The sequence below is a fragment of the Seriola dumerili genome, unplaced genomic scaffold (assembly GCF_002260705.1).
Source record: "Seriola dumerili isolate Sdu_G_001 unplaced genomic scaffold, Sdu_1.0 BDQW01000008.1, whole genome shotgun sequence".
NCBI classification, from domain to species: Eukaryota; Metazoa; Chordata; class Actinopteri; order Carangiformes; family Carangidae; genus Seriola; species Seriola dumerili.
The window spans coordinates 532,305-547,236 of NW_019174263.1; positions in this window are offsets into that span (position 1 = coordinate 532,305).

Consider the following 14,932-nt stretch of genomic DNA (forward strand, 5'->3'; position numbering starts at 1 on the left):
TGTGCACATGCTTCTGTACAAAACAAATGCTCGTAGATGCATTGGTCTTTGGAGTTTACAAGTGTGTATCCAGTTTGCTCAATGTGTCAGTGTTGCCATTGTTAGAGCTAGACTTTAAAAGAGTTTATTTTATTCAGACGGGGGCGGAAAGACACGTGATGAGTGTTGTGAGACTACCTCAGGAAGATGTTATGATGTTATGTATTTTCAGGTACCTTTTTGCTGTTAAATGAAGAGTGGCCCAGTCTAAAACCAAATCCCTGTGGATGCTTCGGCACCTCAATCAGAGACTGAATGTTCAGAAAGGAGCTGAATAAATCAAAGATAAGAGACAGTGTTGTGTTACACTGAAAATGCAAAGTTAGTATTTTATCTGCATGGACTCTCAGACATCCTGCTAAAGGGAGGTGGTCTTGTCAATTTAACACATTCCATGAGCTCAGGTGACAGGTGTTGGATCTTCATTGAAAAAGGAGCATACGGGTATTTTTTTACAATCATAGACTGGGGATGTGAGGCTTTATGGCAGGGGAAGAAGAGGACCCTGGTTTGCTGTTTTTAGTTTTATTGTTTTCCTTTTTTGACCAAAGTGTTATGCAATGCTTTTTTCAAACACCCATTGATGGGTAGGGAGCTGATAGCTTCACAAAAAAATGATTTCTTATCAATGAAGGATCAGGATAAGAAATGAATCAATCTGTGTGTGTGGGGGGGGGACCCTCTGCTGGACAGATGAGTATGTTGCTGGATTTCATTCTAAATGCTGCTAAACATGCGCACATTCTTATGCACACACATTAGCATTGAGCTGACGTGATTCCCAGTCTTTGCTTTTGCCGCCACTTCTCGCCAGATGTCTTTTGGGCTCTGCTGCCTTCAGGGACGGGAACTTCTCTTCAAGTTCTCATCAATACATCACCTGAGTTTAAGGTCCACAATACTGATGTTTGGTTAAGGTAGTGCTCGGTATAAAGTCGACTTCTTTAGTTCATTCAGAATAAACCAAAAATCATGAAACATAATTCTGATTAAGAGACTTTTATGGGTCAGTGAACGTATCATTGACCCAGGAGAACCAAAGTGGAACGGATCCAGATCTGAACCCAGGTCATAAATAGTGGTTTACAGTCAGTGTTCATTACCTCTGGTTCATTTGAAGCTGGCGTAGAGCGCTAGCTTCTGTTAGCTTCTGTTAGCTCAAACCAGCTGGTCTGTTCAAATGTTCCACTTTTACAGGAACTTAGACTGTGTTCAGGTCTCTTCAGGTCCAAATCAAAATTTTGCACAGACCCAAGACCAGTGGCAGTTTTAAGTCCGACCTGACCCCGATTTAAGGGGCACTACAAATTGTGGACCCAAGACCTGGTTCAGGTTCAGTGGGTAATGTTGGCTCAGACATAAACAAACGGATTATCACTTTAACCTGGACACAAGTGGATTCAGCGTGATCCATCTGGACCGTGTCTCTGTGGATTCAGCCTGGGTTTAGAGAATTTAGGTGACTGACCTCTGGCTTTTGTACCCTCTGTGACAGATATGCACATTGTTTAAAAAGAAGCCATAGAAAATGGTCTTTATTTTTGAAGTATGAGATGATCATTTCAAACAGCTTGAAGCGTCTTTGTAGATACTTCAGGTTTTTAGCCGTTTCATTACGTATGAACAATTTTGAAATGCAGACAAAATGCAGTCCTCGCAACGACTCTCTTTTTTGCACACGACGGTGAGGTTCAGAGACCTTGACCCTTGACCTCGGCCACTGCCCACCCAGTGTGTTCCTCTCTCTCAGGTCCCTGCCGACCTGGATCTAAACAGGGTAAAGTGAGTATTAAATGTATTGCATTCAGGAGTTCCTCAGTGACCATGCTGATGTACTTGTAGTATTAGTAGACGTAGGTTCCAGGACATTGTAGGTCCTCTGTAGAAAAAAGTGTTTTCCTTTTCCACTTTATTCCACCCCCCCACCCCCACCCCAATTCAGTGAAAGTGGATGTAGTTTGAAGGTGAGACATGCAGTGTGGATTTTTCTCTTGGCATTGATGATGGATGGATGTTTCTATCCACCTCTCTGTGGGCAGCCTTAACACCACCACCAGTCCAATGCAGTGTTCCTCTTTCACATGTTTCAGTTAGTCTCTTTTCATTTGATTTTTATACATTTTCATGTACCTTTGTAGTTATTGTGAATCTTTTGGGTTTTTGTTGTTTTTTTGAAGACAGCCCCTCATTTTTTTTAAATTTTGAATGAATTCTTGACTTTTTTTTTTTGGATGTGATTATTAACAACTCATTCCTTGTCCACAGTGGTTTATGAAAAAAAACTATTACTCAGGCAATGTCAGCCACGTTTTATATGGACAATACTGACGTCTTTCATGTATTTTTCTTTGAGACATTTTCCAATGCAAATGTGATGTTTCGGAACCATTGTTGGTTCCAGACTTTAATGAAACTACACTCATTTTCTACCAGCAGTGTTCTGAGAGCAGCTGAGTCAGCTGCGTGGAGAACGTCTTCTCTCTCCATATACTCAAATGTACATCATCTATCACACAGGCTTCTGAGGTTAAAGTCTTTTCATCTAAATTACAGGAAAATATTTTCTCGCTCACCTCCGGTGGTTATGTCGCCATGAAGACAGTTTTGGTTTGAAGTTTTGAGATTTCCGTTTTCACCTCGATAAAATGGACATAGATTTCTTAGGGACTGTGTCTTTGCCAGAAAGTAGTTCCATGACAAACTAAATTCCATCTGTCATCAGTGTGTTCAGCGAGTATCAAGGATGTTGTTTCTCAAAGGTTTTTGTTGATTTTCTTTTTGTTTGATTTTTTTTCAAATGTGATTATCAGATATTTCAATAATCTGAGCAAATAAAACCAAAACTATCTGCAGGGCTGTACAGCGAGTGAGAAAATGTGTTTGTGTAATGTTGGTGATGTGACCCTTTAATCCACACATTCTCAGGGATAGATGCTTCTATGTAACACAGATCTGAGTGATGTGATGAATCATGTTAAAGGAAAAATCCCCTTTAAATACTCTGCTAAGAAACCACTACACTGGAGTTTAATGATAGAGATGTCAAATATATGAAATAAAACTGTCAGCTTCTTTTTTCTAGAGCTGATATGTAGCACTGATGTTCAGCAGGCCAGCCTCTCTGTACACAGACAGTCTGGGCAGTGTAGGATACTGCTGAGGTTCAGGGTGGCCAACAACAAATATCTCAGAGTAACTCCAGGAATGCACTGAACATCACAGACGGCTGAGATCTGACGGTGGAAGAGGATCTGAAGTGGGATTTTTTCTTTAATGTCACAGCAGCATACGCTGATCATTATTATTTTATTTTTTTAAAAACCTCACCATAGCTACCTTACTGCCACTGCTCTGACTTCGTAACGGGCATATTTTGACACACGTACTGAAAAAAGTGTTCTTTTTTTATTTTCTGTATTTGTATTTTTTGCAGACAAGGGATGTCATTTGCAATTTCTGTACTGAAACTACCTCTTTATTTGTCATCATGTTACTTTCAAATAGGTGATTTTTTTGTCTTATTTATTGGTTTCATTGCACCAATGTTCTGTTATTTTGTGTCTCTTATTTCACTCAGTGACCTCTCAGCTTTAGAAATAAGTGCTGATACATGTTTCCCTCCTCTTTTCTTTAATGCGTGAACATGTTGCCTCATATTCCTCTGTACCTCTGTATGACGGTGTCAGTGAGCTGAAGAAGCATTCATGTGACGCGCTCTTACTGCAGTGCTTTATTTTCCTGTGCTGACCTTTATGAAGTCCGTCTGTTATCTTGTGAATGGCTGTTTGTTTTGTACGCTGTATTCACCACATCATGATACGACTGTGTCTGTGTGTTTTTTCTGTTGTTGAGATGGTTCAAGGTGACGTGTAGCGGTGACATCAGACTGCTATCATATCTGTCGATGCTGCTCGTGATCGATTATCAATCAGAGAATGTAGCTGTGGTCGGACTGACATCTCCTGCTTTCACTTGCTGTTGTGACCCTGACGCTGTGGCATGAGACCACAGACACACTCAGTGCAGTGTTATTACCGGGGGTTGGACTCATTTGGGTTTTGAATAGAAACTGCCTCATTTAACTGATACCAACGTCATTCCTCTCACATATGATGCATTTAGCTCGCAGAGATCTGAGGATACACATCAACAGTTCAACCAGTTCATCACTTTAAACCTCAACAAGATCCTGCAGAACTTTGGCCTATCATACTAACTGCATGTTCAGATTTTTAATAAACAAAACATAGTTTTAAACTTGGGATTTATTTCACGAGTTGGTCATCAGACTGCTTGTTGTTACCTTTCCAGAAGATGTCACTATAACCAGGAGGAACCACGATCCCTCTCCTGCAGGAGGCACTCTTTAAGCCCCAGTACAGGTGAACCGACATAATGAGTCCAACCCTGGTGCTGTAACACTGTGAGAAGCCTGTTGTACAGGAGCACAAGATGAGAAGAGTTTTTTGTGTTCATTTTTTTTTTTTGCGGGTGGGGGGGGAGTAAAAGAATGTCAACATACCTCAGGGAAGAAATAGATTTTACACACTGTCATCATCTGTGATCAGACAATGGAAACGCCTTCATGTTTTTCTCTTCAGAAATCTCTTGTCTGCTCTTGTTACTTTAACTACCTGTGAAGAATGTGATCCATTACGTGTTAAAAGCATGTTTAGAATGTGTTAGGACTTGAAACCAAATAAATGTGAACATTATGCAAGTGTACACAGACTGTCCTACTTTTTTCTGACTTTTATACACAGTGATCATAACTGATGTGATGATGGTCTATTCAGTGAGTGATAGTGAGCTTATTGAGCGATAACAAGGCAAAGGGTATAGAGCTGAAAGCTGCATGGAATGGAGTTTGGATGTACTCGTCCCTGACCTGCTGCTCAGAACACGCCACTGTGTTTTTCACACTCAGATAATATCATTAAAATAAACACAAAAAAGTGTTTCTGCCCTTTTAAACACGATCCTCTCATTTACTGCAAGTCAAACATTTTCAATTTGGATCGGTCAGTCCTGTTGTTGTCTCATAAAACACACACAATACAGACATAATTAGAAATATTGCTTGTGTTTAATACAGCTGTTGTCATAGTTCACAACTGACAGTTTGATGTAGTAATTAAATTCTAAATACAGTTATTTACCACAATTATTCATAAGCAGCCCAGAAAGATAATGAAGCAGCGACCGTCCACCATGATGGACAGACCACAACTATGGTGGCCCTGTAGCTCAAAACTCTGCAACTGAATAAAACACATGAGAACAGACAAACACAAAACATGAGCTGCAAATACTCACAACACAACAGGAAGTGTTTCCAGGGGGACACTAAAAAGGGGGTCACCCCAGTGGTCAAGTCTAACCTTTGCCCTTTGCTGCCTCTCTTTCTCTCTCTCTCTCTCTCTCTCTCTCTCTCTCTCTCTCTCTCTCTCTCTCTCAGAATTAAGGCAAAACATAACTTTAAAAAAAGCGATGAACCTGACTGGTACAAACTTGCATGGATGTGTCCATGTGCACGCTTGTTGTTTAATACTTTTAACTTCAAAAGTCACAACTGTGTCCCAGCCAGGCCCATTACTTTTTAGTGTCCCCTGGAAACAGCTGTGTTGTGAGTATTTGCAGCTCATGTGTCAAACTGATGAAGTTGTTTTCTAAAGTTGTTTGTGTTTTGTCTGTTTGAATGTTTTTTCTTCAGTTACAGTGGATTGAGCTCTCAGGGCCACCATACAGAAAGATTGTACAGTGGGTGAAGCAGCCACCATCCACCACGGTGGACTGGGTGCAATGCTGGAGCTGACCATAAATGTAGTGCTTCATTAATGCAGAGAGATATCACCTCTGATCATGATCAGCAGTGTTAGTGTTTGTCACCATAACAACCTGGAAAACTATTTAAATTAGTCACATGTGGTTTCAAGGAGACGGGTTGGATTAGGAGGTAGAGGAGTCCACAGATGGACAGCTCAGCCTAAACACCCAATCAACCAAACACACACACACACACACACACACACACACACACACACACACAGATTATCTTGTCAGTGAGTGATGGTTGTCAGCGGCTGCTGATTGCATCACGAGAACGGAGCAGTCATCGCTTTATCGCCTCAAGGTTGACTGAGTGGCTTTTGACAGGCTGTCCTAACACCCCCGCACCACACACACACACACACACACACACACACACACCCTCCCTCCCCCTCAAAAAAAGGCCCTGATCAGATCAGAACCAGTCAAGGCTACGGATCCCCCTGGGCACAACAACACTGCTGAAGGGCTGGGGGTAGTAGGGGGGTGGGGGGCTGGGTACATGATTATATAAGAGTGCAGGACCTGACTATCTGCTGGGAGATAAGCATCTCACAGTAGAACAGAGAGAGTGTGGGATGAGTGTGAAGGTGTTTATTTGTTGGTGTTTGTGCTCTCACCTTGGCGCAGAGTGAAGCACTGCCCTTCACATACTGACCATCTGCACCGCGAGTCCACCTTCCTCTTTCTCTCTGATAAAACACACAACACTCCTGGCCTGGACTGCAAACTCACAGTGGGACCACGGTTTTGATCACAGTCATGGATTAACTGTGGTGTGAATAAAGTGTAAGTCAGAGTACGTCACGTTACACTGGTTTCAATTCTCTTTGCTCTCGTCAACCTTCTGTCCAGAATAAATTTTACCCCCAAAATGGAGTTTTTCCTACTTTTGTTCACTACTAGTTAACCAAATTAACTAGCCAGGTTTTGGAGTTAGCAGGAGTCACATTTGTGATACTAAATGATACCACAGTCCAATATTGACCAGCAGGTATTAATTAGCTAATTATTATCACTTGCAAACTTTAATCTTCTAAAGTCTGGTGTGACAAAACAACCTTGACTCAAGGTCCACCTAAGAAAATCAAACTGAAAACCTATAATAATAATAATAATAATAATAATGAGAAGGAGAAGAAGAAGAAGAAGAAGAAGAAGAAGGAGGAGAAGAAGAAGAATGATCATCTCTCTTAATTTGAAGGACCATAGTGTTTACCATGTTACCATGTGTTAGTATGTTAACTACTGATTGCCTATGTCCTATACTAAGAGCCTTTCTTCTGTTTTCCACAGTCAGTGTCATTATTGATTTCCCTGCAGAAGTCAGTGGGTTCAGTTCATGTCAGTCTACTATCATGAGCAGGCAGCGGCGTATGTGATGTGCCAAAGCTGATTAATCACAGTGACTCCTGTTGTCAGCTGTGTGGTGATGCAGTCGGGACAAAAGAATTCCTTTGAAAACCGACTGTGTTCAAGGATGTCCACAGCTTTAAAGTGTGGGAACATGAAGTCATTAAAGTCACCATGTCAGCTGATCTGCCTGAGTGGTACATACACACATACACACCTACAAACCTAGAAACATACACACCTAAACAGATATACACCTACACATCAACATAGATTCATGTCACACTGATCTGCTCAATACAGCTAATGCTAACTATGTTATTGCTGCTAATCTCCATCCTAAATGACCCCCCCCCCAAATGGTTGCAATAATAAACATGTAGTAAAGGTTATGGAGCTGTCACAGTTTGGTCAGATTGAGGCAAAAACTAAAAAAAAAACTAAAAAGCTATTCTAGCTGTAGAGGAGTGCCTCGGAGCTGAACACCCGTGGCACTAATAATAATAATAATAAAGATAATAACTAGAAAATTCCAGGGAAATTTTGAGTGCCACCGGGGCTACTGCCGGGATGAGTACATGACTTATTTCCAGTGTTCAAAAGTCACCCTGATCATATTCTGGTTTTGAGAAATGTCTTGATATAAAAGACTCTGATATAAAACAATGTCACATCCCTCCATCATGTATTATGTGGGAAATATCTCATATTCTGTGTTGTTTTTTTTTAATAAAACAAGAGGCAACATGTCTTCAAACTGGCATTTAAAGGGTTAAAATCCTGAAAACTAATAAACATTTGGTAGGTTTGAGCGGAACTGAAGTGGTTTAAGAGATGTATGCAAAAAAAGCAGAAAAAAATATTGATATATGATGATTTTATAGCATTTTCTTTGTGTGTCCTTTTTTGGACGCGAGGAACCCCAGAGGGTACAAAATGTGTTACCAGTGTATAATAGACCTGTAACAGCAACTGACATTAGATTTTAAAAATATGTCAAAAAAGACACTTTCTTGCAGAAATCCATACCTTCAGCTGTAACACAGCCAAAATGATCAGCAAATCAAAAAAGAAAAGTGAAGAAAATGTCCAAAAAAGGACAGAGGGACCCCTGAGGGTTAATAAATCCCATGAACCGCTATTTAAATTACCACTATTATGTTTTTTTCGGTGCTAAATTTAACATTACTGGGGAGGAGAGCAACGCGACTAGAAGTGACAGCGAGAGAGGGCTAGTAGCTTCTCCTCTCCTCTGTCTCAGCGGAGACCGTCACAACTTCATTCACTCATTTAACAAAACAAAAAGAAAAGCAACAAAGGAAGCAGTAAATGGACTTACATATTTAAGACCTAACTAAATGTAATTTAAGACCTAACATGCGGCTAATGTAAAGCTAGCGGAGCTTGGAGAGTTGGTTATCTGGTTGCTAGGCACGCACACACGCACACAGGTCAGGAGCTGCCGTTGCCATGGCAATGTGAAAATCTGCCCAGAATTTGGCTTCTACATGGCTTAAAACAATTGCAAATTATGAGAAAACCGTTACTTCTTTTCAAAAACCGAAAACACCGTGACAGACACTGAAGCCAGAAGTTTCTTACAGTCTCTATTTTATTCAGATATTCCTTAAAATGAGTGAGTAAGCTCAGTGCGAAGACAGAGTGAGATTCTTTTGAAAAAAAAAGACGATTACATTAGGTGTCAATGAGAGTGAGACAGGTATTGCTGCCGGACTCGGCACCCCCGTTTAAATTTTGTGCAGACCCTGCCTGTCAAAGTTACATTTTATGAATCCCAACAACTATGTCTACATTTTCAGAAAGAATTATTTGTCTCCTTTTTACGGTTTGGCCGTGAGCTCGAGTTAAAAATAAAAATAAAGGTTATTTTTTACTGCTTCACGCACTCTAGCCAACTGACGCTGTCACAACTTTGAAGAAAAAGTGATTTCCACTCCTCCTTTGAGTGCTCATAGTTTGAAAAGTTTACATGTTATGTAAAAACAGTTGTTGTGTTTTGGAGAGAACAGAAGTTTTCCTCCATTTTATAGTTTGAATCACATTTCTACATGCAGGTATGAGAGAGCTGGGTGACTCAGAAAAAAGGTGAAATTTTGTAGAAAAAAGGTGAAATTTTGTGGGGTTTTAAAGAAAATTCCAATGCATTCCTAATGCATTATTTATTCCCAGTATTTTGGGAATAACTTTGGGAAAAATTGGAATTTTAACACCAAAAGTCATAGCACCTCTTTCGGGATCAAGACGCACGTTTTGATGTATATATTACCGGGGTTTTCTCAAAGCTGCGGGACGAGTTACGCGCCAAAATTTGGCGGAAGAATAATAATAAGTCTGAGGAAGTGCACCCGTGGCACTAATTAGTCCACTTCCTTTGGCTGAGGTGTTGTATAGCCTGATGGCAGTGGGAAAAAAGGATCTCCAGAACCTCTCTATTCTGCAGCGCAGTGAGATAAGACATTTGCTGCAGCTGTAGCTGCTTCTCTGTCCTGCCAGAATGTTGTGAAGAGGGTGGTTGGTATTGTCCAAGATGGCCTCCATCTTACATTGCATGTGATAGAAATAAAAGCAAAACATGCTAATGTTAGCTATGTAGCAATAGCAAAACGTACAAATAGCCCCTTTAAAGTTGTGGAATGGTCATGGGAAATGGGAAACAGCAACTGGAGGTCGTCTCCCAATAAAATTTAACCATAGTTTTCATAAGCTGCAACACAGATGATCTATGGGTTCGGTTTTTAGGGGCAGACAGTCTCTACCACTAAGTAGAGAGTCAGTGTTGTTCTGTTCTTTAATATGAGATGGCGAGAAGAAAGCTCCTTTAATTAGAGACATTTGATAAGATTTACTGTATTTACCAAAGCACCAAACCAGTGGTTCCGAAACCTTTTCCAACTGATGACCCACTTGAAAATCTCAAAAATGTTGTCTGCCCATCTGAGCCTGTAACAAAATGGAGGCTAAATAAAGTCTCCTCAGAGCACTTTTTATTTTTAATAACATTAAACATATAGGACTGAACTGAGAGCAGAGGAAAATCAGTTTTTGTTTTTTGTTTGGCAGAGGAGAGATTCACTTGTCCATTCACCATCTGTCTCTGACTCTTTCCTTTTAATTCTTTCTGATACTAACCAGCTCTCCATTTTGATTCTCCAGTTTTGCCATAGATGTCAGTCAGACTGAGATAACAAACAAGTTTATGATGTGGTACAGCCAGCAACAACATAGAAATTCCTATCATTGGCTGATCACAGTGATCAGTTGTGATTCAGAGTCTTTTGGGGCCCTGGGCAAAAATGGTCAGGGGGCCCCTCCAAGCATTCATCACAGTTAGGTAATACATAATCTGACAGCAACAAAAAATGTCAAAAATGTAAACATTTTCAAATTTTTTAAAAGAACAAAAAAAAAACCTTAATTAATAAATAACTTCAATGCTATCTCGTTGTAAATAACCCACATTATAAGGCATCTCCTGGTATCTCCTCCATGCTCTTGAGACTGTGCTAGGAGACACAGCAAACCTTCTTGTGACTGCATGTATGGATGTGCCATCCTGAAGGAGCTGGACTACCTGTGCAACCTTATTGGGCTGCAGGTACCGCCTCATGCTACCAGTAGTGACAAGGACACTAGCAAAACACAAAACTAGAGAAGAATCATTCAGGAAGGATCAGGAGAAAGCAATTGTCTGTGGCCACCACATGCAAAACCATTCCTATTTTGGGGAGGTTCTCTTGCTTTTGTCTCTCCATTGCAACTGCACTTTCATTTGCACCAAAGCAGGTGAAACTGATTCACAATCACTTGAGCTTCCTAAATGGACAGATTGATATCCCTGAAGTTTAACTGACTACTTGGTGATATACTGTGATTGATTAAGTGTTCCCTTAATTTTTTGAACAGTCATATATATATATATATATATATATATATATATATATATATATTATATATATATATATATATATATATATCCGGGTTGGGAAACAATGCACCAAACTGTTGCAGTTTGGCGGGAGTTGGCATTTTCCATTTAAAAACTTGAAATAGAGGACTTCCGGTTATGACGGCTTGCTAAGAGGATGCTGTTTTCAGTGCTCTGCCACTTTTTATCTTAAATCCTTTTGTAATCCACGGTTGTATGGCGGAACCCCATGTTTTGTTCACATTAAGGCCCTGGAATTTTAACTGCAGCAGTTAAATCAGCCAGACATTGAACAAAAACAACGCATTCTAAAATAGAAAATGGGGGATCCGATATGGTGTGCTGGTACGACCTATAGAGACCAGTTGTACACATTTGAGAATCTGTCTGACATGGAGACTTTTATTGAGCGAATTACAAAAGAAAAAGGATCAGCCTCAGAATGAGTAACTTTTAAACTACAAACAAAAACAAAAACGTTTTGTCTAACGGTGAATATGGGCTAATGGCACATGCAAGTATTATGTTATTGTTCGTTACACCAGTGGCATTTGTTTATTTTGGACTAATTTAATAAATTTGGAATCTATAAAGGGACAGCGAACGATTGTCACTGATACGCTCTGAAGTCGAAAAACCTAGTTCTCTAACAATATATACAATAAGCATACTGTCCTGTGCAGAATATTTAATGTTATCCAGATTAGCCCTGATTTTAGTTGCTTAATTTTGGTTCCTAATGTTACAGATGATTAATGTTTGGTTATGTAACGCCAATGTTGTGTGGTATGCCTTAATTACAAGTTTGAAAACACCAATGCTAAATTTGAATAGGTTAATACAGTAACGTTAGATATTGGTTTATGGAAAATGGTGAGTTTACATTAAGTTATTGTTTTGTCTAATCTAAATAGATACATGAGCGCTAAGATATGTTGAGCCTCTTGGGGCTCACTGTCCATTTCGTTTATGTAGTCTATACAGTATATGTGGGGTATATCAATACTATATGGTTTAGAGCAATCTAATAGCAAGATTAGGGAAAGAAGTACAGTTGGACCGACTCATGTGTTGCAAGGTACGGAGCAGTCGTTAGCTGTAAGGGGAGGTCTTAACATTAGGAAGGGGGGCTCTCCTTTAGGGTGGATTTACTTGGGACAAGGTGCTGTTAAAGGTTCACAAAGTTGGATGTGGGTTGAAACATTTGTGTTAGTCATGCTAATGATTCTCAAATGTAGTCCTTTTTACGTCCATATGGGTAATCAAATTTGTGTCAGTCATGTCACAAGGTGTGGAGGTTAAATTTACATTCTGGAATTGCAGAGGCTTGCAAAAAACTAAAAAAAATGGTCATGAATAGACTTAGTAGTTTACAATCCAAAAATTATATTTTTTTACAAGAAACACATTTATTAGCAAAAGATGAGATTAAAATTAAGAGGAGGTGGAGGGGGTGTGTTTTTCAGCATCTTTTTCTACACATGCTAGAGGTGTTATGACTTTAATTCATAAGTCAAAACCATTTCAGATAAAACATCTAATAAAGGACAAGGCTGGTAGATACTTAATTATACAGAGCACCCTTCTGACAGAAAACTTGTACTTAATATATATGCTCCCAATAATGATGATCCAAGGTTCTTCAGGGATCTGTTTTATACTCTATCTACATTTACTGGCAATTGCATCATAGCAGGGGATTTCAATTGTATTTTGGATCCATTAAAGGATCGGTCATAAGGTATAGATAAGAGCAGGGAAGTTATATTTAATTTTATGAAAGAGCTGAATTTGAGGGATATTTGGAGAGAATTAAAACATGATGCTATACAGTATTCCTGTTACTCTAGTACTTTTCAATCATATTCCCATATTTTTAATATCAGCAAATTTGGTTTCTAAAATTAAAGATTGTGATTATAATGGTATCGTTATTTCAGATCATGCACCAATTTCATTGCTGTATATAGACTCAAGGCTAACAAGAGATCCATCTAAATGCAGATTTCAACAAAAATGGTTGCAAGACTCTGAGTTCATCACCTACCTTGGTGAACAAATAGATGTTTTTTGAGATAAATACATCTGAAAAATCAGCATGTCTTATCAGAAGCTTTTAAAGCATTTATTAGAGAATAAAAGTCCTGGAGAGTGAAGTATTTCGGAAATCCTGCCCTAAAACTCAACAAGAATTATTATAACTGAGGTCGCAGTATAATGAATTATCAGCCTTTAAAGCAACAGGAAGCCTATTGAGACTTAAACAAGCCTTTACGATCAAGGAGAAAAACCTAGAAAGATATTAGCTTGGTGCATTAAACATTTACAAAATGAAAGATCCGTTATTGAATACAGGGGGAGCAAGGGGGGTAACATAGTTGATCCTATAGAAATAAATGAGGCTTTTAGACTGTTTTATGAAAATCTATACGACTCTGATAAAAATGTAGATCTGCAGTTTCAAAAAATCTTTTTAGATAATCTCAAAATACCTTGCATACCTGAGGAGTCTAGATCCAGTTGGAAGCTGAGTTTTTATTAGCAGAGATATCTGATGCAATTGACAGTATGCAATCTGGGAGTCTTTGAGAGAAGCCTTGATTTACGCTGTTACCAAAACCAGGGAAACCCTGCAATAGATGTGAAAATCTCAGACCAATAAGCCTTCTTAATTCGGATGTAAAGGTGCTATGTAAAGTTCTCGCCAAAAGACGAGAGGGCTTACTCCCAGGGATAATTGGAAAAGATCAAAATGGTTTTATTAAGGGTTGTCAAGGGTTACACAATGTCAGGAGAGTACTGAACATACTATACAGCCAGAAAGAAACACCACTGCTCTTCTATCATTAGATGCTGAGAAAGCGTTTGATAGGGTCAAGTGGCCATACTTTTTTGATGTCCTTGAATGCTTCGGATTTGGGGAAAACTGTTATATTGTTGTATACTGACCCTGGTGTAGAAATACAAAAATTACCATATCCAAACCAATTAAGATCCGTAAAGGATGTCGCCAGGGATGTCCTCTGTCACCACTTCTGTTTACCATAGCAATAGAACCCCTGGCCATAGCTGTACAATCCCATACAGAGATCTCTGGTATTACTATAGGTCACACAGACCATCGTATCGCTTCGTTATTGTTTTTTTTTTTTTAAATCTGGAAAAGTCCATTCTGGCCTTGTTAGAATTGATATATTAATTTGGTAAATTTTCAGGCTACAAAATTAATAATTCCACATCTGCTATAATGTTACTAAACTCCAAAGAGAGACGTAATCCAACTACACAAACCTCCCAGTTCAGAGTTGCAAATAATTTTACATATTAGGGAGTAAACATAGTACCAAATATAAAAGAGGTTGTGAACTCTAATTATGATCCTATTATGGAATCAATTACTAGTTTAATTATCAGATGGACACCTTTAACTATCTCCTTAATTGGAAGAATTAATATTCTGAAAATGAACATACTCCCCAAACTGCTTTATCTATTCCAGAATGTCCCACTGCCTCCAAATTTATTCCCAAAGTTAAAAAAATGATTTATAAATTCTCTGTGGAAGAACAAATGACCCAGACTACACTTATCCCTCCTGTACTTACCTTATGACAGAGGGGGGCTCCAATGTCCTAATCGTCTTTGGTATTACTGCGCAGCCCAGTTGAGAACCATTATGTTTTATTTTAGATTAGATTAGATTAGATTAACTTTATTAATCCCACAATTGGGAAATTCATTTTACAAAGGACAACCCTCCTGACT